The sequence below is a fragment of the Eschrichtius robustus genome, chromosome 3, assembly GCF_028021215.1.
Source record: "Eschrichtius robustus isolate mEscRob2 chromosome 3, mEscRob2.pri, whole genome shotgun sequence".
Classification (NCBI taxonomy): Eukaryota; Metazoa; Chordata; class Mammalia; order Artiodactyla; family Eschrichtiidae; genus Eschrichtius; species Eschrichtius robustus.
The window spans coordinates 165,558,398-165,582,910 of NC_090826.1; the positions used below are offsets into that span (position 1 = coordinate 165,558,398).

At 43.7% G+C, this 24,513-nt stretch overlaps 1 pseudogene; it reads left to right on the forward strand.

The window, feature by feature from the left end:
• Positions 1-21,387: 21,387 nt before the first annotated feature.
• LOC137760759 (isopentenyl-diphosphate Delta-isomerase 1-like) lies at positions 21,388-22,004 on the forward strand (annotated as a pseudogene).
• The last annotated feature ends 2,509 nt before the right edge of the window (positions 22,005-24,513 follow it).

Below are 24,513 nucleotides of genomic sequence, written 5' to 3' on the forward strand. Positions count from 1 at the left end.
TCTCCTTGGTTAACCCCCAAATTATCCCCAGTGCAGGGACCTTCTCCTGGCAGGCCCTGGCTTGTGGCAACTACTGCAAAAACACACCTAACGCCCCTGCCAAACAAAACACACCTTATCTACATTACACTGAACAAGCACAGCTTGTGATCAGAACCATTTCTTTTTCTCCCACTGCCCTTTTAAAATTGTTCAGTGAAGGAAGCTTTCTGCTGCCACCAGAAGAAAATTCTGCAGGCAGGCCCTCTGACGCTTCCCTCTATAAAGACAGATGGTCTTTTACACCCCATGGTGACTCCAAGATTCAAACCGTTTCAACTCAGCAATTGGAATGCTGAGTCCAAGATAAGAATCAAATCTCCGGACTTGGTTTCGCATTACCATTTCTCCCTTCCTTGGCTCCGTTGGGCCTACTTCAGGCTGGAGGCCTGTGGCGGGAAAGGGACACAGTTGTTCTCTATTTGTCGGCCTCTCCTCTTCCTGTCTGAGTTTCTGGCCAGTTTCAGGGCCCCAGGGAGGTGAAGGGGAGCAAAGGCTGAGGGCTGGGAAAGGTCTCCCCTAAGCTGGCACCTGCTTAATCTGGCTCTGGCAGGTATGTGACACTGGCTCTTTCTTAGGGTGCGTTCTTTGTCTTTGCAGGGGGTCCCCGGGTGCGTGTCTATTGTGGTCGCCTGGGCAGGCTTAGCAATCAGACGCTCACCTCCAGCTTCCTGCTGCCAGCCTCCTCCCCGCACACAGGCAGCCCCACTGGACAGGCCCCGAGAGGACCCCCCACTGCACTCCCCCGGTCCCCCACCATCCCCTGCCCTGACCGTCTCTAGGAGCTTGGCCAATCCCACTGCAGTGGCACTCCCCAACCTCTCCTGCAAAGCACTCAATCTGTCTTACCTTTACCTGGTGGGAGACGGACCCCAGTCCACCAAGCCCCCAGCAGAGGGGTTCCAGATAAACCTTCCGAGGAGACAAACCACCCACTTCCCCTTCCTGGGGGAGGAGGATGGGCTCTCAGCACAGCTTTCTTCTAAGATAGCCTTCTTACAAGATGCTCCCGTTCCACACGCTGATTTCCTTTATATCCCCGACCTGGCTGAAGGTTCTAAGAGTCATAAAACTCTTCTCAGACTGTTTCCTTTGCACTTTGTATTTTGGAACCTCCACCTGAACTTCAATCCTAACATCCTCTTGCACACTGTTTAATTTCATCCTCATACCAACCCTGTGAGGTAGATATTATCCATGGTCTACAGATGGGAAACAGGCAGAGTGAGGCTAAGTGACTTGTCCAAGGTCATACAGCTAGTAGATGACTATTCTACACATGCCTTTCATTGCCTGACCCCTACACAAATCCTGCTGAATGGGTGGACCAAGTGACAACCCCCTTCACCTAACCCAAGGCCAGCAACTGATGCCCAATGTGTTCAGTAATTTGTACAAAGGAAAAAATGATTGCTCCTCCACGGGATCCTTTTCAGGTGATGGAAATGCTATGTATCGTGACTGCGGTGTCAAAGCCACTGAGTTGCACACTTTAAACAGATGTATCTTATTGTTATTAAGTTACACCTCAGTGAAGTTGATTTTGAAATAGCAGTCGATTAAATAATAATAATAACCTCTTGCCCCTCAGTGGTGAAAACTAGAGCTGAGATGTCATTATGCAGACGTGGATCTGGGAACCAACTTGGACTCTGCATGAAGAGCTAGTGGAAGTCATGAAAAGAAAGGTAGGTGCCCAGCAGAGTTCCAGAGAAGTCACAGGACCCACACCTAAAAGGGAAGAGAAGACCTCAGCTCCTGACTTTCTACTTCCCACTTCCTGTTTCCCACAGATCCAGATCCCCTCTGTTTCCTTCCTTTGGACTCCCAAGGCCTCTGTAACTTTATCGTAAGCCTTCCTCTTTTCTTGAGCCGGACAAGTGGACGACTGTTCCCCACCCCAGCATGTGCACCAAGGGGACCCAAGTGCAGGCTCTTGGGCCCGAATTCCCTGCCTGTGTTCCCGACTGTCACGTTCCTGCTGGGCTGGCCCTCTCCTTCTGGGGCTTGCGTACTCATCCAGGTACCCTGATATCTGACAAGCTCACCCTCACATCCCTACAGAGTGCCACCAGGGCCTCTCTGGGAAAAGGGCCAATGAACAGTGAAATGTATGATGACTGTGTGAGGCCAGACACAGTCTGCTCCCTGCTGGTGTGGCTCCTGCTTGGAGAAATGAGGCAGAGAGAAGCCATAGAGACTAACGAAGCAGGTTAGGCAAAGGGAGCATCTGAGCCTGCTCTCTGCATGAGGGGACAAGAGGGATGGAGCCACTGATGCCTGAAATGAAGCAAGCACTGGATTTGCCCAAACGTAGGAGGTTACTGTGACTGTTCTGAACCCCTGTAGCTTGAAGGGCAGGGGGCCTGGCGTGGTGAGCCCACAGCCCAAGCCCAGGGGAGGAGAGCATGGTCTCCAGCCACACTGCCTGGGCTTGAAGTGACCTCAGACAGGTTACTAAACCTCTCTGGGCCTCATATTCCTCATCTGTAGGTAGGGATCACGGTACCTACTCATGGAGTTGTTCTCAGGGCTTGGGGTAATTTTTATCTCTTTAGTTTCCACGAGTTAGAGGTGTGGTGTACTTACATCAGTGCCTGATATAGTTGTGACTTGTGTAACCACAGCAGCAGGGACCACATGGCTTCGGAAAGTCCCCTGAGAGTCAACAGTGAGCACTTCCCATCCCCCCAGCCCCCAACACTCCCTCCTCTCAGCCACCTCTGCCAATTTTAAACATTTCAACTTGCTTAAAGACATTTCACTTTAAAACAAACTTGCCTTTAAACATTTCACTTGCTTATCACACTATCTACATATATTCATCTCATTAAAATTGAAATTAGATTTAAAATTTAATTCACAAATTAAATTTTTAAAAGCTATATTCTACAACATGATGCAGTTCTATAAGAAAAAATGAAAATATACATGCCTAGAAAAAAAAGGATTGAGAAGAAAACCCCAAAATGTAAAAGTAGCAGTCTCTACGTGGTAGACTTACAGGTAATTTTTATCTTCAGGGTTTTTCACATTTTCCCAAAATAAGCCTTTATAATCAGGTAATAAAAACAATAAACTTTTTTAATATATTTGGGAAGTCAACCTTCCTGACACACTCTCATTATCCCTGCTCTTTACCACAGATAAGCACTGGTCCTGGTTCCCCTAAGTCTTTTCTGCGTTTTCCCCTTGACAGACCCTGGGTGCCCTCAGCCCGAGACAGCAGGCACTGTGGCTGAGGTGTGCGGGCACCTGTGGGTGGCTTTCTGGTGCCTCCCCTCCAAGGCCAGCTCCTCAGGCACCCAGCCAGGGCTGTTCACCTCCAAGATGCTCGGGCCTTCACTCCCAGAGCACAGGCCTGCAGGACTGCTGCAGGGCTTGTTTTCTAAGAAAACGTTGTCCAGGCCTCACCCCCCCGGGTGGGTTAAAACTGCCCACTGGGGAGAGACAAAGGGGCACTCCTTTTTCTGCACTTTTCTGGCTGGGAAGTTGCGTTTTACAGAGGAAAAGGTCCACGTGGTCAAAGGTGGACTCCAAGGGGAGAGGATCGGTGAGCTCTGCCGGCTGATTAAGGATAAGGGAGAGGGCTTCCCTGGTGGCGCGGTGGTTAAGAATCCTCCTGCCAATGCAGGGGACACGGGTTCGAGCCCTGGTCGGGGAAGATCCCACACGCCGCGGAGCAACTAAGCCCGTGCGCCACAACTACCGAGCCTGCGCTCTACAGCCCACGAGCCACAGCTCCTGAAGCCCGCATGCCACAACTACTGAAGCCCGCACACCTAGAGACCATGCTCCACAACAGAATCCACCGCAATGAGAAGCCCACGCACCACAACAAAGAGTAGCCCCCGCTCGCCACAACTAGAGAAAGCCTGCACGCAGCAACAAAGACCCAACACAGCCAAAAATAAATAAATAAAATAAATAAATTAAAAAAAAAAAAAAAAGGATAAGGGAGAGAGGAACTGTGGAGGGGAGGTAAGCCCTTGGTAAGGTTCTAGAACCTCGGGAACTTCCCCACATCGGCCCTGACTATTAGCAGTTACCTGCTCCCATAATGATTAGCAGGAAAGCTCTTGAAATGGAAACGGGTCTGCATGCTTGCCTTTGATAGCAGCAAGAAAGAGGGAAGCAGGGAGGTCTGGATGGCCCTCCTCAGCCCTCTAAGGGGTAGAAGGGGGCGGCCGGTCAAGGCCTCCTGCAGAGGGGGGAAGACTGCCGGGTGGGGGGGCCGGTGGTCCTGACCCAGAGGACTCTGTGCCTGAGCAGCGGCAAGTCCAGAGTGGAGTCCCCAGCAAAACTCCCCTTCACATTATAAATCCCACGTCCTAAGTGAAGCTCAGGAAGGCTGGTTTAAAACCCAGATAGTAACTTGTTGAATTTTTAGAGGTCAAAGATACTTCTTCCTAGTACGTCATCTTTTGTCTATGTTGCCTTCATTGTTTACTCATTTATTTAACAAACACGATATAGTATGTTTTATCTGCCTGGTTCTATTCTAAGTGCTTCAAAGAAAAAATCAACACATTGAAACAACTATATTTCGTTTAAAAATAGAGGAAAAGAATTAACTTTTTAAAATCTCACTCCATTTTTTTTTGTAATTTTTAAGAGAAAAAACTAAATATTTCTTTCTGATTGGCTTTTATACAAAACTCAAGACCATAGGTACTTTCAACTAGGTTGACAGTGTCTCTTTGTAGTTGTCATTTCTTTACAGCATGCATGAAACACTGCCAACTTATCTATCAATCATCCTACAGATTTCAGGAAGTATATGAAACAATGGGGACCGCCCCCTTTACCATGCTGTGTGTCCGGTTAACCTGCCGGGCCCTGCAGGGCTTGGTGATGAATTGTGCCCGCAATTCAGTTGGGGAGCAGCGGGTGCCCCCGTGGCGAGGACACACAGAGGCTTAACTTCCCGTGTACAAGAGATCAACAGGTGGGATCTGGTGCCCGAGGAGTGGGCTCCTTGTCCATTTTCCATGGTGCCTTCATGCCACAAACGCCGTCCACTTCCATCCCAAGAGGGCCTGTGAAGGTGTTAGGGGAAACACTGACTGAAACCGCCCACCCGGGCCAGGCAAAGACAGCAACAATTTGCATGAGTTATTTTACGACAGGAGATCCTGGTTAGGAACGCAGAACTAACAAGCCACTACCAACCAGAAGAATCGGGAAAGGTCAAAAGGAGAGAGGAGACACCTGTCCACATGTCTTACCAGCCTCCCAGAATCCTCCTCGCTGGAATCCATCTTGGCTGAGCGGTTGTGCGCACCACCAGAAAGGACCCTGAGTCAGAGTGATTGGCCAGAGACAACCCGAAACTAATCGCATCACCATGAAACCCAAGGCTGCGAGCCGCGTGGCAGAGCAGGTCTCCTGCGGTCCCTCACCCTGCTGCTCTCCGCCCGGGCGCCCCTTCCCAATAAAGTCTCTCGCTTTGTCAGCACGAGTGTCTCCTTGGACAATTCATTTCCGAGCGTTAGACAAGAGCCAACTCTCGGGCCCTGGAAGGGGTCCCCTTCCTGCAACAAAGGGAGGCCCCCTCCCACAGACCTGGTTTTGCCAGTACCTCCCATTAAAACTCAGATCTCTGAGGAAACCGCAGTGCCTGAGCCTGACTGTTCTGGTCAAAGGTGATCAAAGGGGCAGCAAGAAGCAAAATCGGCAGCATTTCCAGGCCAGGAAAAACACCTGGACCCTGTTGTTAAAACCCCTTTGCTCCACTAATGTTTTGCCCCAAGGGGCTCAGCTGAGGTATTTCAAGGGCAGGCAACCAAGTATATTAGAGTTTTCCCCCCTTTGATCTATCAAAGCACTGGGTTGAGAATGCCATTTTATATCCAGAAGCCTGTAAGCCTCTCTGTTCTGAAAACAGAAAATTGTTACCAAGAAATGATTTTGCAGAAAATCTTTTAAAAATCTAGTAAAAAAAAATATATTCTGTTCTTTCTTATTCGAAGGAATCTTTATTATTCTCTTGGAACCACTCTCTTGGAAGTTGCTCATATTTAATGGAAAGCAAATAAATTAATGGACTGGAATTGAGGTGTCAGGAAATCCGTGAATGGACCTGAGTGTGTCACTTAACCCACTGTCCTTCATTTTCTCTGATAGACAATGAGAGCTACCTTTACTTGCAACGTTAATAGTCCTACTTGTTTTATGTCTCATGGGAGGAAGGTCTTGAAATCCCAGCCCAGCTTTCTCTTGAAATGGAGTCTCAACTCTCCTATCTGTAAATGCCAGTGGCCCAGCACCTCTGTTCTGCTTTAGAATGAAATCGAGTGACAGTATATTTAGAATGAAATGGAATGTAACACAGTAAATTTTAAGGACCTTGGACTGAAAGCCCAGAAGGAGGTAAGAAAAGGCATAATGTGAAAACAGGAGCTTGAACTATGGCTGGGGGGTGTAGAATACTGAGGGTTTTTTTGTTTTGTTTTGTTTTGTTGTTTTGCCAGTTTCACCTGTCCTTGCAGATTTCCTGATCACGGGTTGTTAGATTGTATCTGTAGGAGTTGGAAGGAGTCTGAGGGGTTTTTAACTTAGGGATTCCATGCAGGGGCTGCGGAATCTGTGAAACCTCAACTTTGACATGTAAAATTTTGTTGTATGTGGGCGTGTTGATTTTAAGATATGTCCACAAATTCTTTGATAATTCTCCCCTCAAACAGTGAAAGTTAACTACTCTCCCCTTCCTTGTGGGCTGTATTCAGAGACTTCCAGAAAAACAGTCAAAAAGGCGCTTCATACAGGCCCTCCTTGACATCTCTCTGTTCGCCTGGGGGAAGCCAGCCGCCATGTCGTGAGGACAGCGCAGCCCTCACCAGACACAAGAGTGACACAACCTCAGAAGGGGCTCCTCCAAACCCAGTCAGGCCTGTGGACCAGGGCTTCTCAGCTTCAACACTATTGACATTTGGGGATCATTTCTGTGTGGAGAGCTCCCTTGTGTGCTACGCGAGGTTTAACAACATCTCTGACCTCCGCTCACTAGATGCCAATAGCACACACAACACGCTCTTGGTGATAATCAAAGATGTCTCCAGACATTGCCAAATGTCCCCGGGGGGCAAAGTCACCCCCAGGTGAGAGCCACTGTGTTAGATGATTGCAGCTCTGGTCGACCTCTCGACTTTAACCTCATGAGCCAGAATCACCCAGCTAAGCTGCTTCTGAATCCCTGACCCACAGAAACTGTGAGATAATAAGCCACTAAGTTCTTGGGAGTGATTTATAATGCAGCTGTACATAATCAGTTCAATGGACATGTGAATTTTCAGAGGAAAACAAAGGTCCTTACCTTTCTTCAGGTTCTCGGAGGCACCTGACCATAAAAGGTTTAAGAACCCCGGATCTAGCCCAGCCTCCTAACCGATGTAGAAATCCTTTCCACAACATCCTTGAGTGTTGGTCAAACCAACACTACTTGAATACTTCCAGTATTCCTACCTCATAAGCTCACTCAGTTCATTTTTTTAAACATTGACTTGCACTGAGCCAAAATCTGCTACCTGAGCTTCCGCCTATGTGGCTGGTGGCCTGCGTTTTTTCAGATTTCCTTCCCAGCTCCTCAGTCCCTATCAAAACTTAGCTTGTCTATGCCCTGCCTCTTTTCTTTTTTTTTTTTTTTTTAAGACCCCTGTTAACTAGTGAACTATTTCTTGCTGCGCTGAAAGTATCAGCTCCAGTGTATATTACGTGTAGCACTTCTGGAAATAAGAATGCCAGGCAAGGGGGCTTCCCTGGTGGCACAGTGGTTGAGAATCTGCCTGCCAATGCAGGGGACACGGGTTCGGGCCCTGGTCTGGGAGGATCCCACATGCCGCGGAGCAACTGGGCCCATGAGCCACAATTACTGAGCCTGCACGTCTTGAGCCTGTGCTCCGCAACAAGAGAGGCCCGCGCACCACGATGAAGAGTGGCCCCCGCTTGCCGCAACTGGAGAAAGCCCTCGCACAGAAACGAAGACCCAACACAGCCATAAATAAATAAATAAATAAAATTAAAAAAAAAAAAAAAAAAAAAGAATGCCAGGCAAATCAGTTCTAAGAGTGGTCCCTGCTGGTGGAAGTCCCCGCTTGCGTTTAGGGCATTAGCAACTGTGAATTGCTGGTCCTTTCTCTCCAAATTCCCTGACATCATGGACTTTCTTCAGCCATAGTTTCCTCCTGTCGGCCAATCGCCTTGGTCTGCAGCGATGTTTATGGTTTCCTTCATCAAGTCAGAGGACTCCCACCAATCCTTTCTCACCTGTTGGTCCTCCTTTCCTGGACTGCTGCCTTGAATGCCCCTTTAGTCCTTACTGAAATCCAATATGACACTTTTCCTTTGCTACTTTGAAACGGGTCCAGCCTTATTACTCCTAAAGCCAGCCATTGTGGGTCAGGATTACTTGCCAGAAACAAAATTGATGCAAAAAGAAAGGCCACAGAGGAATGACATCACCCTTTGCAGAACTCACCCAACCAAAGAGAATGCAGAGATACTCACTGCTGAGAGCTTGTGCTATAGGAGGCTCGTGCTCATAGGCTCAGGGTGCACAGCACAGCCTGCTCTCATTGGCCAAAAATGCATGCACGGTACTCTCAGAACAGAGGAAAGTTATGTGAAGAATTGTGCTGGCTTTATTTTTTTTTTTTTAAGAGAAATGTTTCTAAAGACAAATAACCTCATAATGAATTACTGCCATGCAAGATGGCCTTATATTAGGGTGTGCACCTATAGTCACTCTTCTACTTAGAAAATAGACCAGGGCTTCCCTGGTGGCGCAGTGGATAAGAATCCGCCTGCCAATGCAGGGGACACGGGTTCAAGCCCTGGTCCGGGAAGATCCCACGTGCCGCGGAGCAACTAAGCCCGTGCGCCACAACTACTGAGCCTGTGCTCTAGAGCCCGCAAACCACAACTACTGAAGCCCGCGTGCCTAGAGCCCATGCTCCGCAACAAGAGAAGCCACCACAATGAGAAGCCCGTGCACCTCAACGAAGAGTAGCCCCGCTCGCCGCAACTAGAGAAAGCCCGCATGCAGCAATGAAGACCCAACACAGCCAAAAATAAATAAAATAACAAATTTAAAAATTAAAGAAAATAGACCAAATTAAAAGCATGCATCTCCTGAAAAGCCATAAAAATGTAATCTAATGATAGAACTTTTAGATGCCTTCTACCTTCTTTGGCCACCCCTTATAAACTTGATAAACTATCAAAAGCAGTTGGTATATTTACTTGTGTGTTTCGCTCTTCTAGTCTGAGGTCCTGGCAGGTAGGACCTAAGCCTGGTTTATCTTTGGCTTCTTCAGTCCTCCATGTGCAGTTAATGAGTTTGTACACTGCACAAGGATGCCCAGCCAAGCAGGTAATGGAGGGCTGAAATCCAGCCTGCTCTTCCTGAATCAAGCTCCATGCCTTGTGGGGTTGTATCCACCCAGAGGAGGTATACTTTTCCTATTTTATTTGATATATAACTTTTTCTCATTCCTCAACAGTGCCCTTTGATTTCTCATCTCCTGATCATTGTGGGAGCCCAATAAATGTTTGTTGAAAGAAGAAATAAATCAATGAAAGAATGAATGGACATACTTTGCTTTCAAAGGAGGTGAATGGGCAAGGCAGACACTATTTCTTTGCCAGCCCAACAATCATTCCCCTCCTTCCTGACCCATTTTTTTTTTCTGATATCTACTTCTCCCCAACTCTCCCCACTTAGCTCAGGGTAAATCCTGAGGAGCCTAAGACAGTGGTCCTCAATCTTGGCTACACATTAGTACCACCTCGGAAGATGTTTAAAAATCCCTATGCCAAGGATACAGCCCAGACCAATTAAAGTGGACGGTGAGGGGCTGGGCATCAGGGATCAGTGATTTTTAAAGCTCCCCAGGGTATTCCACATACACGTGGCACCTGGCTGATAACTGACGCCACTGGTCTAAGCCAACTACGGGGGTCCCATTCCCCTTGCTGGCACATCAAGGAAGGAGCATGTGACCCAATTCGGGCCAATGAGGCATAAGAAGTCTGCCAAGAGCTTTTGGAAAAGAGGTCCTCGCTGTTAAGAAGAGGGGGCTCCTCCCCCTGGGCACTCTGATGTCTGGATGCCTAGATGTGATGTAATCATCAGTCCCCACGAGAAGAGCCCTCTCGAGTACAAGGTGATATGCTGAGGAAGGCAGAGCAAGGAGAGAGAAGGGCCCCAGGCCCTGCTAACCTCGCCAGACTGCACACCCACCAGCCTGAGGCTGCCCCTCCTCCAGGAGTCTCACCGCCTGAGACAATACCATTTCTTTATTGTTTAAAGCCATTCGAGCGAGGCTGTTACAAAGATCATAACTGATACAGTTAAGAATTCTCAATATATAAAGGACTCAATACATAAAGGAATTTGAAAAGATTTTCCTCATTGGAGGGAAAGCTCAGTGTGTGTGTGTGTGTGTGTGTGTGTGTGTGTTTCCCCTAAAGGAACAGCAACATCTAAGGAACCAACGAAACAGAACAGGAAGGCAGAGGAAGAAAGGGGAATAAAAGCCAAGAGCTAAATGTAGACAAAACCCATATACATCGTTCGGTAGGAGATTATGCTTTGGAAGAGGAATTAGAATGATACAGGAAGAAATTAAGAGGAGGTGCTGAATAACTTTGAGAACTTAAAAATGCTGATGATTAACAGAGAGGTAATATGGTTTGCTGAACACAGAGGCCCAGGGGAAGGACTAGAATTAAAGAGTTAAGGTAGTAGGAGAAAGAACCAGTTCTAGGACCGGGGCTGGAGGCAGTGAATGCAAAGAGTTATTAAATACCCACTCCATGGTTGCTCATGGAGGTGACACAATAAATCCAAGAACACTTGCAACCAAAGTACAAGGTTTGCTCTCAAAAAAAACAATTGAGAGCACTCTATTGGGTGCGCATAAGATGCACACAGTGAATACTGACTGAATAAAGTAGGGACTATATATGATCAAGAAGCAAATTGTTGGGTCAGGGCTATTGTGTCTTTGGAGCACAGAGAAAGGAAAATGAACAGAGTGGCTGGAGTGATTCTGGAAGGGACCATGGAAATATAGGAGCTGGATCTTGAAATTTACAGAGAATTTATTTGGGCATAGAAAATGCAGAGGGACTTAATGACATTGTGGTGGGTCATTAAATTCTCAGTCATAGATGCCTGGCAGTTGCTGCAGCCTAAATAATTCCTATTATTATGATCCAGAGACAAGCACGTTATCGACGCAGTAGCATTTGATGGGTGACTAATTGTTTTTCATTTGAAAAATAAGAAGTATTTCATTCAAACAGGAAAAAAAAATGTATGAAAAAGCTTGAGAGTGACTAATACAATCTCTGTGCCACTCTTTTCAAAGTTATCAGTTTTTATATTTTTTAATTAGTAACAGGCACCACGCAGAAGCTTAGCTGAAAGAGAGCCTTTCTGAAGCTAGGTGCTCATGTCGCTGAGAAATTGAAGCTGTCATAGTCGCTCAGTGGTGAGGAGCATAAGCTGCCTAACTGCCACTTGCTAGCAGTGTGATCCTGGAAAGTTTTGTAAACTCTTGGTACATAAGCAAAATGATTATAATAATGGTGCTTCTCTCAGTAGGTTGTGAGAATTAACTGAGAAAAATTCAGGTAGTGTTAACCAGTGACTGGTATGTAGTGGGTATTCTTAAATGGTAACTACTAGTTATTATATAAATGCAAAATAACAATTATCACAAGCATGCAAAATAGTCTAAGGCCTAAAATCAGGTAGGCCAGAAAAAAGAACAAAGTAATAACCAATAATTATCAAATAATAACCAAATAACCAAAGTTACCTACTATTGACATTTCCGTATATTTCTTTCCTGTCTTTTTTCTATATAAAAAATTTTAATAATATTATTTAATACATTTGAGACGTCATCCATACCAAGTTAGCTTTACTTTATTTATTTTATTTATTTATTTATTTATTTATTTTTGGCCGTGCCAAGTGGCACGTGGGATCTTACTTCCCCAACCAGGGATCAAACCCGTGCCCACTGCAGAAGAAGCACAGAGTCTTAATCACTGGGACCACCAAGGAAGTCCCCATATACAATATTTGAGTTGTAACCCTACTGTATATACAATTTTGCATCCTACTTTTCTGGGAGGAATTTCTTAAAATCCACCACCTTCAAATCAACCTACAATATATTTTGAAGTCTGTTCACGTACAGTCTTCTGAGCTCTTTTTTTTTTTTATAACGCTTTTGGATTGGCAGAAATGCCCACATTGTTGGGGACTCTGAAGTGTCAGTCTGCCTCAGGCAATGATGCTCTTCACGCTGTTCTATGATTCTTGAGAGTAGTGGGCACCGTCTGATTCAACTCTGCACTCTCAGCTCTAAGCAAATAAGTGCCCGACATCAAGGCAGGACTGAGGACACTCTGGCTGAATGAATGAATGAGTAAATGAGTTAACAAGGATATAGGTTGCTTGAAGCTTATTTAAGACTAAGGAGACCATTTTAAGTTCAGCCAGCTTTATTCTGAATTGGATATTCTCTCTCCCTCTTTCTCTCATGCTCCCTCTCTCTCTCTCTCTCTCGCTTTCTCACTCTCCAGATGCTATGCACATGTGGCAAAACAGAATCATTTCTAGATTATGACACTCATTTTTACACGACCTTGGCTCTTTTCCCAAAAATTGACATTTGGTGCGGCACACAGATACACGCTAGAGATCAGAAGGCCTGACCTGACATCCTGGGCCAGCACTTATGAGCCGTGCCGTTTCACACCTCTTTCCTTAGGCTGGAGTGAACTTCCCACCTGCATTGACTAGATAAATTATTCTTTAAAACTCAGCCCAAGCATCATCCTCTCTGGGAGCCTTTCCTGACCCCAAATACACCCCCAACCCTGCACTACACCCATTGTCTCCTACGTTTATCACATTCTGCCTAACACCCTCACTAGATTGAAAACCTCTAGCAGGCAGGGACTGAGCTATTCTCAGTGCCTTGTAATTAGCAGATGCTCAGTAAATGCTCCGTGAGTGAAAATGGATGTGATTTTGGGCAAGTTACTAAACATTTCACTTTTATCTATAAAGTGGTGATAATAGTAAGATGATGGATGTAAGTGTATTTAATGTAAAATGTAAATTGGCTTAATGTAAAATAGAAAAATCAAGAGCTTCTGTGACAATGTACCAGCATCATCTGGATCCAAAATTACTATCTTTCCCTCAGTAGTATTTATTCAGGGGGCAAGAGTGTCAGGTGATTATCTAAAACATATGAGACCATAGAGGAGTCCTGTACACTGAATAACACAATCAGCCACCATTTATAGCAGGTTTAAGCCCAGTGCTGTGTGAGATGCCTTAAGTTTCTTACTTTTCCACTTTCATTACAATCCAATAAGGTGGGTTAAATTGTAACCATCATTTAGCATGAGGAAATGAGGTGCATGGAGGTAAAGTCACTTGTCCAAGGTGGTAGTAGTAGGCTGTTATATTGATGGCTCCCAGTGAAACATGCCTCCCAGTATGTACGCCCTTTATCTTGCATCTGACTTGACCCATGGCTTGCTTTAACAAATAGAATACTGCAAAAGTGATGCTGGACCAGTTCTGGACCTGAGCCTGAAGAGACCGGTAGCTTCTGCTTCTGTGTTCTTGGAAGCCCTGAGGCACCGTGTAAGAAACCTGGCTAGTCTGCTGGAGAGGCTGGCTGAGAAGGCTACCTGAAGGAGGAGAGGCCCTAAGCCTGCATGGAGAATGAGAGAAGGGTTCTCATAATCTGATAATCAAATGTATTACAAAATAATACCTAATTTACTTAATTCTACTACGAATGTCCACTTAAAAGCTTCAGTTCTGAATTACAAAGGAACCCAGATGGAAGATCATCATTTTACTATATTAATAAACTGAGACTGTCCAGCTTACCTGCTGATTTGAAAGCAGGTGTATCTACCTTGGGCACAGTGAATAATGGATATGGTCAGTATTTATTCAAGGATGACTGTGATTACCCAAAAGCAAAATAGAGATCTAACACGTTTTGTAAAAGGTGATCTCAAAGGAAACAAAGTATGTTTCCTTGAGTTGTCCACTTTGTATGATTCACTAACTGAGTGTTTAGAAAACATAAGCACTAAAGAGCCAAAGGAAGGAAGGTTAACATCTGCAAGGCATGTTAAGTAGATGAAATGTTTAAAATTGTAATTATTGAGGAAGATTTCTGTTTCCAGCCATGACAGAGTAACAGATACCATACATGCTCTCCTGCTGTAAGGAAACTGGGAAAAACAAACTAAACAAATGTTCTTAGACATTGCGCAACACAAAACTGTGATCCTTGAGAAGGGAAAGGAATGAAATGAGTACAAGGATCATGTAGGCTTTCTGCCTGGGGATATTTCCCAGACTGCTGTCATGGAAGAAGAGAGTTTCATTGAGCTGAAGGACGGATTGGTTTCAGGAGGCTGTGATGGCTGGAATTTGCAAGGCAGAGTAACAGAGAGAAAGGAGCCCAGAGAAAGAGCCCAATAAATCTGCACAGGATCCCTTTGAATCTCGTGTGGGAGACTAAGCTGTGTATATCTAACATGAAATTCTACAAAGTCAGGCAAAAAATAACCATGAGGAAATGTAAGTTGGACAATTACCAGAGCTCACACTGAGCTGAGAGATGCTTGAGTTCTGTCTTAGTCTGTTCATGCTGCTATAACAAAATGTCATAGATTTGGTGGCTTATACACAACAGAAATTTGTTTTTCACAGTGCTAGAAGATGGGAAGTCCAAGGTCAATGTGCCAGCAGATTCAGTATCTGGTGAAAGCCTGCTTCCTGGTTCACAGATGGCTGAATTCTCTCTGTATCCTCACATGGTAGAAGGGGCAGGAGAGCTCTCTAGGGTCTCTTTTACAAGGGCACCAATCCCATTCATGAGAGCTCCACCCTCATGAGCATATCACCCCCCAAAGGCCCCACCTCCAAATACTATCACACTGGGGATTCAGTTTCAACATTTGAATTTGGGGGAGAAGCAAACATTCAGTTTATGTCAACTTCCAACCAATCAGAGTGAAAAGTATTGATTAAACACCTGAGATATTTAATAGAGATCCCCAAAAGGTCACACCTTAAGAGTAGAGCTAGGACTTCCCTGGTGGTGCAGTGGTTAAGAATCCGCCTGCCAATGCAGGGGACATGGGTTCGATCCCTGGTCTAGGAGGATCCCACATGCTGCGGAACAACTAAGCCCGTGTGCCACAATTACTGAGCCTGAGCTCTAGAGCCTGCAAGCCACAACTACTGAGCCCAAACACCATAACTATTGAAGCCCACACACACTAGAGCCTGCAGGCTGCAACTACTGAGCCCATGCGCCACAGCTACTGAAGCCTGCGCACACTAGGGCCTGCGTGCTGCAACTCCTGAAGCCCACACGCCTAGAGCCCGTGCTCCACAACAAGAGAAGCCACCACAATGAGACGCCCATGCACTGCAACAAAGAGTAGTCCCCACTCACCGCTACTAGAGAAAGCCCACACGCAGCAATGAAGACCCAATGCAGCCAAAAGTAAATAAATAAAATTAAAAAAAAAAAAAAGAGTAGAGCTAAAATAGCCCCAGAGCAGGGGTTCTCACCCAGGAGTAATTTTGCTCCCCAGTGGACGTGTCACAATATCTGGAGAAAACTTTTGTTGTCATGACTAGGAAGTTTCTACTGGTATCTGGAAGGTAGAGGCCAGGGATGCTGCTAAACATCCTACAATACGCAGGGCAGTCCCATAACAAAGAATTATTTAATCCAAAATGTCAAAATTACCAAGGTTGAAAAACCCTGCCCTAAAGTAAAGATTTCTCTAGAGCCACCCTAATGGAGCTTAAAAATAAGACTTGAAAGGATCAGACGAACCCACAAGTTATATAACTGCTTATTGAAACAAAATTCAGCATTTTTTAAAGGAAAACAAAAACCCATACATTCAACAATATAATATTTACAATGACCAACATCCAATAAAAATTACTGGACATGCAAAGAGACAAGAATATGTGACTCATAATCCCTGGAGAAAAATCAGTCAGTAGAAATAGACCCACAAATGACAGAGACAAATGAATTAAACAAGGACATTTAAAAAGCTATTACAAATATGTGTAAAGATTTAAAGAAAAACAGAGACATAATGCAGAGAAAAATGGGAAACATAAAAAGCAACCAAACTGAATTTCTAGAGCTCAAAAATGCAATGTCTGCTGAAGAAAATATCAGTTCACTTGAAGACACTATCCAATAAAACTATCCAAATTAAAACACAGAGAGAGAAATAACTGAAAACATGAACAGAAACTTAGCGGCCTCTGTCCCAATATCACACAGTCTAATATATGTATAATTGGAGTCTGAGGTGGAGGGCAGGAAACATAAAATATTTTTAAAAATAGTAGCCAAAACTTTTCCAAATTTGATAAACCATAAACCCAGAGATCCAAAAGGCTCAATGAACCTGAAGCAGGAAAAACACAAACAAACAACATGCCAAAGGACATCATTATAATCAAATTGCTGAAAACTAGTGATAAAGATCTTAAAAGCAGACAAGAAGAAAAAAGACATGTTACATATAGGGGAACAAACAGTTTTTATCAGCAACAAAGCAAGCTAGAAAAAAAAGAATGCCATCTTGTATAACTGATTCACTTTGTTATAAAGCAGAAACTAACACACCATTGTAAAGCAATTATACTCCAATAAAGAAGTTAAAAAAAAAAAAAGAATGCCATCTTGAAAGTGCTGAATGAAAAATACTTCCCAGTCTAATGAAATAAAGATATTTTCAGATAAGCAAAAGCTGAGAGGGTCATTTCCAGCAGAACGGCATTATTAAGAAATGTTTTTAAAAGAGTGCCTCAGGGTGAAGGAAAATGATACCAAATAGAAAAATCAGAGCTGCACAAAGAAATTAAGAGCTGCTGGGCTTGCCTGGTGGTGCAGTGGTTAAGAATCCGTCTGCCAATGCAGGGGACACAGGTTCAATCCCTGGTCCAGGAAGATCCCACATGCTGTGAAGCAACTAAGCCCATGCGCCACAACTACTGCGTGTCAATGAAGACCCAACACAGCCAAAAATAAAATAAATAAATTTTTAAAAAAAGAGTGGCTGAAATGGTAAATACATGGATAAATACAAAATACTTTTTTTTTTTTTTTAAATCCTCTTCGGATTTCTTTTTTTTTTTTTTATCAGTCTAACAGGAGTGAGTGATATCTCATTGTTGTTTTTTTAATTTGCATTTCTCTGATTATTAATGAGGCTGAACATCTTTTTTTTTTTTTTTAATTTATTTATTTATGGCTGTGTTGGGTCTTCGTTTCTGTGTGAGGGCTTTCTCCAGTTGTGGCAAGTGGGGGCCACTCTTCATAGCGGTGCGCGGGCCTCTCACCATCACGGCCTCTCTTGTTGCGGAGCACAGGCTCCAGATGCGCAGGCTCAGTAATTGTGGCTCACGGGCCCAGTTGCTCCGTGGCATGTGGGATCTTCCCAGACCAGGGCTCGAACCCGTGTGCCCTGCATTGGCAGGCAGACTCTCAACCACTGTGCCACCAGGGAAGCCCCAAAATACTTTTTAAACTCTTTAAAAGACAATTGATTATTTAAAGAAAAATCAACATATATTTTGGGCTTTAAAATATATACAGAAATAAAATGTATTACAGCAGTAGGATAAAGGTTGTAGGGGAAGGTGGAGGTATACTATTAAAAGTTACTATATGTAAAGTAGGCTATCAATATTTAAAGATATGAGGTAAATTAAAGTTTCATATTATAAATCCTAGCATGAAGTTTTTTAAAAAAGAAGAAAAAGAAATAAAAAAGAGGTATAGCTAATAAGTCAATAGAGAAGAAAAAAATGGAACCCTAAAAATAATCAAAAGAAGGCAACAGAAAAAGAAAACAAAAACAAAGAATAAGTGATGAAAAACAACTAGCAAGTGGCAGACTAAAATTCAACCGTACTGATAATTACATTAATACAAATAATCTAAACATTTCAACTAAAGGCAGACTGATTAAAAGAGCAAGACCAAGGACTTCCCTGGTGGCACAGTGGTTAAGAATCCACCTGCCAATGCAGGGGACATGGGTTCGATCCCTGGTCTGGGAATATTCCACATTCCACGGAGCAAATAAGCCCATGCGCCACAACTACTGAGCCCACACTCTAGAGCCCGCGAGCCACAACTACTGAAGCCTGCATGCCTAGAGCCCGTGCTCCACAACAAGAGAAGCCACCACAGTGAGAAGCCCGCCCACTGCAACAAGGAGTAGCCCCCGCTTGATGCAACTAGGGAAAGCCCGCATGCAGCAGCGAAGACCCAAAGCAGCCAAAAATAAATTTAAAAATTAATTAATTAATTAATTAATTAAAAAAATAATAAAATGAAAGAGCAAGACCAAACTGTACACTGTCTAAAGAAATGTACTTTGACACAGATTAAGAATAAATGAATGAAAAAATACAAACACTAATCATAAGCAATCTAAATTAATATCAGATAAAGTAAACTCCAGAATAAGGAGTACTACCAGAGATTTTTTTTTTAATTTTCATAATGACAAAAAGGACGATTCATCAAGAAGATAAGAATCCTAAGTATGTGTATACTTAGTAAATGAGGTTCAAAATGCAGGAAACCAAAAATTACACAACTGAAATGAGAAATAAACAAATCCACAATTACAGTTGCACATTTCAACAATTCTCTCTCAGCAACTGATAGATTAAGTAGAGAGAAAATCAACAGGCACAGATTTGAACATTATCAGTCAACTTGACCTAACTGTTATTTATAGAACACTCCACCTAACAATTGCAAAATATACATTCTGCTCAAGTGCAGATGTAACATTCACCAAGATAGTCCATATCCTGGGTATAAAACAAGTCTCACATGAAACAATATAGAGTATGTTCTTTGACCCCAAAAGAAGCAGAACGGCAACAACAACAAATCAAAAATATGACAATACCCTCACCTTCCAGGGTAAATCTCATCCAATTAGATGCTCATGTGGCCTTTTCTATCTCAACTCAGTTCAGGCAACCTCACTAGTTTGAAGCATTTCCGTAGTTTAGACCACCAGGTAGAACTAACCATTCTATCTCTTTTGCCTGCACTGTGTTTGGTGTGAATGTTTGTATATAAGTATGAATATGTACCATGCAATAAATATAATGTTGATATTTTATGTACAGAAACACATATGGAATCCTTATTCCATAGTCAACCTCATCTAATCCTTTTATTTTTGATAAAGCACTGACTCTAAAATGAAATTAAGAAAATACTGTAGAGCTTCCCTGGTGGTGCAATGGTTAAGAATCCGCCTACCAATGCAGGGGACATGGGTTCGAGCCCTGGTCCGGGAAGTTGCTCCGGTCACAGAGCAACTAAGCCCATGCACTGCAACTACTGAGGCTGTGCGCTAGAGCCCATGAGCCACAACTACTTAGCCCACGAGCCACAACTACTGAAGCTCACATGCCTAGAGCCCATGCTCCACAACAGGAGAAGCCACTGCAATGAGAAACCCGTGTACTGCAACGAAGAGTATCCCCTGCTCGCCACAACTAGAGAAAGCCCACACGCAGCCAAAAATAAAATAAATAAAAATAAATAATTTTTAAAAATAAAATAAAATACGGTAAACTATAATGGAATATAATCTGCAAAAATACTGAGTCACTGTGCTGTACTCCTAAAACTAACACAGTACTGTAAATCAACTATACCTCTGTAAAAAAAAAAACAAAACAAAAGTAGCTAGAAAAAAACGACAATACCAAGTGCTGACAAGGATGCAGAGCAATTGGAACCCTCATACATTGCTGGTAGGAACATCAAATGGCATAATCACTTTGGAAAATTATTTGGCAGGTTCTTATAAAGTTAAATGCACAGCTATCAGACACTCTACTCCTAGGTATTTACCCAAGAGAAATGAAAACACATGACCACAAAAAAGACTTGAACACACATATTTATGGCAGCTTTATTCATAATACTCCAAAACTGGAAACAATCCAAATGTGCATCTATATGCAAATAGATAAGCAAACTGTGGTATATCCATACAATGGAATACTACTCAGCAATAAAAAGGAGCAAATTACCAACACATGCAACAACACGGATGAATTTCAGAAACATTATTGCTGAGCTAAATAATCTGGGCTCCCAAAAGTATTCATATATTTATATTTATATATCTATTATATATATACATATCTTTTTATATAAAATTCTAGAACAGGTAAAACAACTATATAGTGACAGAAAGCAGATCAGTGGTTGCCTAGCATTGGAAGGGGGTGGGATTGACTGCAAAGGAGTATGAGGGAACTTTTTAATGATGAAAATGTTGTGTATCTTGGGAATTCCCTGGCGGTGCAGTGGTTAGGGCTCCACGCTTCTACTGCACGGGGCATGGGTTCAATCCCTGGTCAGGGAACTAAGATCCTGCATGTGAGCAGCACAGCTGAAAAAAAAAAGAAAATGTTGTGCATCTTAACTTTGATGATGTATACACAGGTGTCAAAATTCAAACTATACACTTAAAATGGGTACATTTTATTATATATAAACTTTACTTCAATAAAGTTGAGTTAAAAAGAAAAAAATTGTCAAGATGTTATATATTTAAGATGTGCATTTTAGTAAATGTATGTTATGCTTCAATTTTTTAAAAAAAATCTAAAAATTGGTTGTGGTGCAAATTATTCACAGACATAAAAATAAAGGCCAACATTCACCCATCAAATAAATTAAGCTGTTCTCATTTTTCTTCTTTGCCTCTCATCCTTCGCTCATATGCAGTTTAGTTTAACTACAGCATAGAAATACAGGAGAGTGAGGCATTGGGTTGCGAAGAACCCCAGGGCGGGAGTGCAGCCAGGCCTCAGAAGCAAAGCAATGGAAAGAGGCCTGGGAACACTGCTGGTGTTCAATCCCTCTCTTCTCTCTGAGCCTCCTGTGAGTCCACCACTTTCTTTTCTCTGTGGACGGGCTTTTTCTAGCCACAAGACAGCAAACATAGACAGAGAAAAGGACAAATTCGTGCTCTACTGTGTAACCATTTGGAAAGTGAATAAGTCCACTCTTATGGATCCCATTCAGCAGTCCCTACAGGAGAGAATCACTGATTCAGTTTCCCATCCTTGAACCAATCACCTGTGGCAAAGTGTGAGAAAGAAAATCTTGGGTAGGAGTTACCTTTGAGCCAATCAACGGTGACCTGCAGGTCCTGGAGGAGCAAGGATATTCAGGACAGAACAGACATGGGCTAACAATGCCTGAAATAAATATTGACAATTTTGATGAGCAACAGTTTTCATTTCTGGCAGCGATGTATATTCTTATCCATGAAAATTACAACAAAATTGGACCTAGAACCAAAATGAATTGTGACTTGAATGAAAACATTGAGAAAAGACTATTGCATTGAGCCTTAAGTGTCATCGTATTCAACACAGAAAATAAGCTACTGCTACAGCAGAGGTCAGATGCTAAAATTTCCTTTCCAGGTTGTTTTACCAACACTTGTAGTTATCCATTAAGTCATAAAGGAGAACTTGAAGAAAATGATGCAATTGGACTAAGAAGGGCAGCACAGAGGTCTTTAAAAGCTGAAGTAGCAATTCCCATGGCACAGGTTTCCCCAGAACACGATAATTTTTTAACGCAAATTCACTACAAGGCTCAATCTGATGATATTTGGGGTGAAATTGGGTACATTTTGTTTGTGAGGAAGAATGTAGCTTTGGATTCCTATCCCTGTGGGATTAAGAGCTATTGTTATGTGTCCAAGGAAGAACTAGAGGACTCTTGAGAAAAGGAGCCAATGGTGTAATCAAGATAACTTCGTGGTTTAAAATGATCACACAGACTTTTCTCCTTACATGTTGAGGTAATTTTTTTGAATCAGTTTGTTGAACTGACATGGACATGAAAGTGTGGCTGAATGATTTTACAAGTACTGAAAAACTGGTCTCTATTAAACTTAGATTAAAAAGAATCAAATCTGAGACTTGACATCCTTAAGATCTTTCAGATCTTTGATGGTGGCACAATCTTCACCATCCTCTCCCCCAGGATTTGATTTTGGTTTTGATTTCATATCCTGTGGGGGGAAACAGAGGGTAGTTTCAGAGGCTCCACTTACCCTTTTAACCTTCCGCACTACAGTAGCTCTTCTTATCCCACAGGCCGAGGACCCAATGAGGGGGATCCTCTAACTGCCAAGTTCTACTCTCAGGGACTGAGGAAATGATCACCAAGTGAGTCCACAGACCCACTGGACTTACTGGAAGCCAGGACTCCGTTTATGGCTTCCTGCCTCTACCCCATATACCCCAACTTTAAAGGAGGTTGATGATGACTTCAGGCCTATGACTATCAAACTCAGATATGTGTTCGATAGTCCTTGAAACATCTGGGTTTCCTTTCCTCAGTGTACAGTCACCTGAATATATAGGTCCCTTTGAGGAACAACTAGGAATCATTACAGTGTACACTTGCCACACTGCTCCAGGGCGTTCCCTCCTAGGGACCTGGCCAGCTCTTCAATCAATGAGTTCCAGATCTGAAATTTGGCTCAGGTCTGGGAAATGAGCAAGGCATCAAGGCTTTTCATTAGGGTGACTGCCCTCCCGCTCCTACTCCTCCAATCTTGTCTTGATTGTAGATATTAATTACCTGCTTTGTTGGCTACCCATCTATTTTGCCCCTAGAGACACCATGTCCTATTAATTATTTCCATTTCCACATGTCCCTGTGGGTCAGCTCCCCTTGGCTGTCCCTTCAACCTTGCCAGTTTTTATGGTGAATGCAGCCCCCTGCTCTCCCATGATTAAGCACTGCCATCTGGCCTCTGTTATTTTCAATCGGCCGTGCATCATTCCCATCACTCCTGAGTGGGAAACTTACTGCTTTGTCAGAGAGAAGATTCCGCAGTGTCTTCCTGCATGGGAGGAGTGCTAGCTCTTAAAGGAGGGCTGGGCACCTCTGCAACTCTGAGGGCTCCGGAGAGTCTGCAGAGCCGGATCCTAAGGGGCATCCCCCTAAAAGTCTCCTTTCCATGTGTCACTGTCAAAGGACCTCAGGTTTTCTCAGCTAGGACTCTAACCTTGGCGTAACAAACCTGCCTTGGCTGAGAGATTAAATGTCTCTGGAGCTCAGGCTATTAAGTCCCGCTCTTACCCCTTAGCTGTGTTCACGCTTCAAGGAGGTGATAAAGGCCTCCTTATAAGCTACCAAAGAGGCCCTCTGGCTCTCCACTTAGTGTTTAGGTGTTTGATAACTCTTTTTTTTTTTTTCATTATTCCTATACAGGACATCAGTGCAGTTTAGTAATAACCAGCCAACTCCACTGTGCTCATAAGCACTATTTTCCCCTTTTCTTTCAATGCCTGAATCATGGCACCAGCAAAGATGTGTTCCCCTGCCCCGGGATATTTGCCAGGACACCACAGGTGGAATCTTCAGTCACCACGTGGCAGGCATTATGCTCCACCTTCCGCTTGGTTTGGGATAGTCCCTGCCAGCCGGGTGATGAGTTATCCAGTTCAAAATCCATTGTACCACCTGCTTTTCCAGACCATTTCCTAATACCTGCTGTTCCAGTTCAGGCTCTCTGAGAAGCAGATGCCAGGATAGAATCAGATATGCAGAAGATTTATTTGGGGAAACACTTTTGAAAGATATAGCAGAGAGGGATCATGAGGATGTGGGGAGAGCCTCAGACCAGATTGCAGGTCTGACACTTATAAAAGAGAAGGGAAAGGAAGGGAAGGCAAGGGAAGGGAAGGCAAGGGAAGGGAAGGGAACGGAAGGAGCATCTCATGGGAGGAGCTTCCAACTGCAGTGCAGCTCTGAGGATATCTTGGCCAGGCCAGTGGGGAGGCTGGGCTAATTATGCTTTAAACACCTTACATGTTTGATTGCTGCAAAGACTCACAGGACTCCAACGGTTTATACTCATAGTTTTTTGTTTGTGTGTTTTTAGACTTTATTTTTTTAGAACAATTTTAGTAGCAAAACTGAATGGGAGGGAAGGAGGTTTCTTATATACCCGCATCCCACGGCACGGCTTCCCCTTTTATCAACATCCCCCACCAGAGTGGTACATTTGTTACAGCTGATGAACCCACATGGATACATCGTTATCACCCGAAGTCCACAGTTTACATTAGGCTTCACTCTTAGCACAGAACAGTGTTTCTGTTTGTTTGTTTGTTTTACAGGCAAAGGATACAGTACAGTAACAGCAGGAGAAGTTATGTAAGGAAGGGGGCTGGAGATCTCAGGCACAGGCTTCTTTGTCCTCCCACTGCTGGATCGCACAGGATATGCTTTGTCTCCAGGTCTCAAACCACCATTGGCTTGTGTACCAAGGAGTCCAAAACTGACTCCTTGT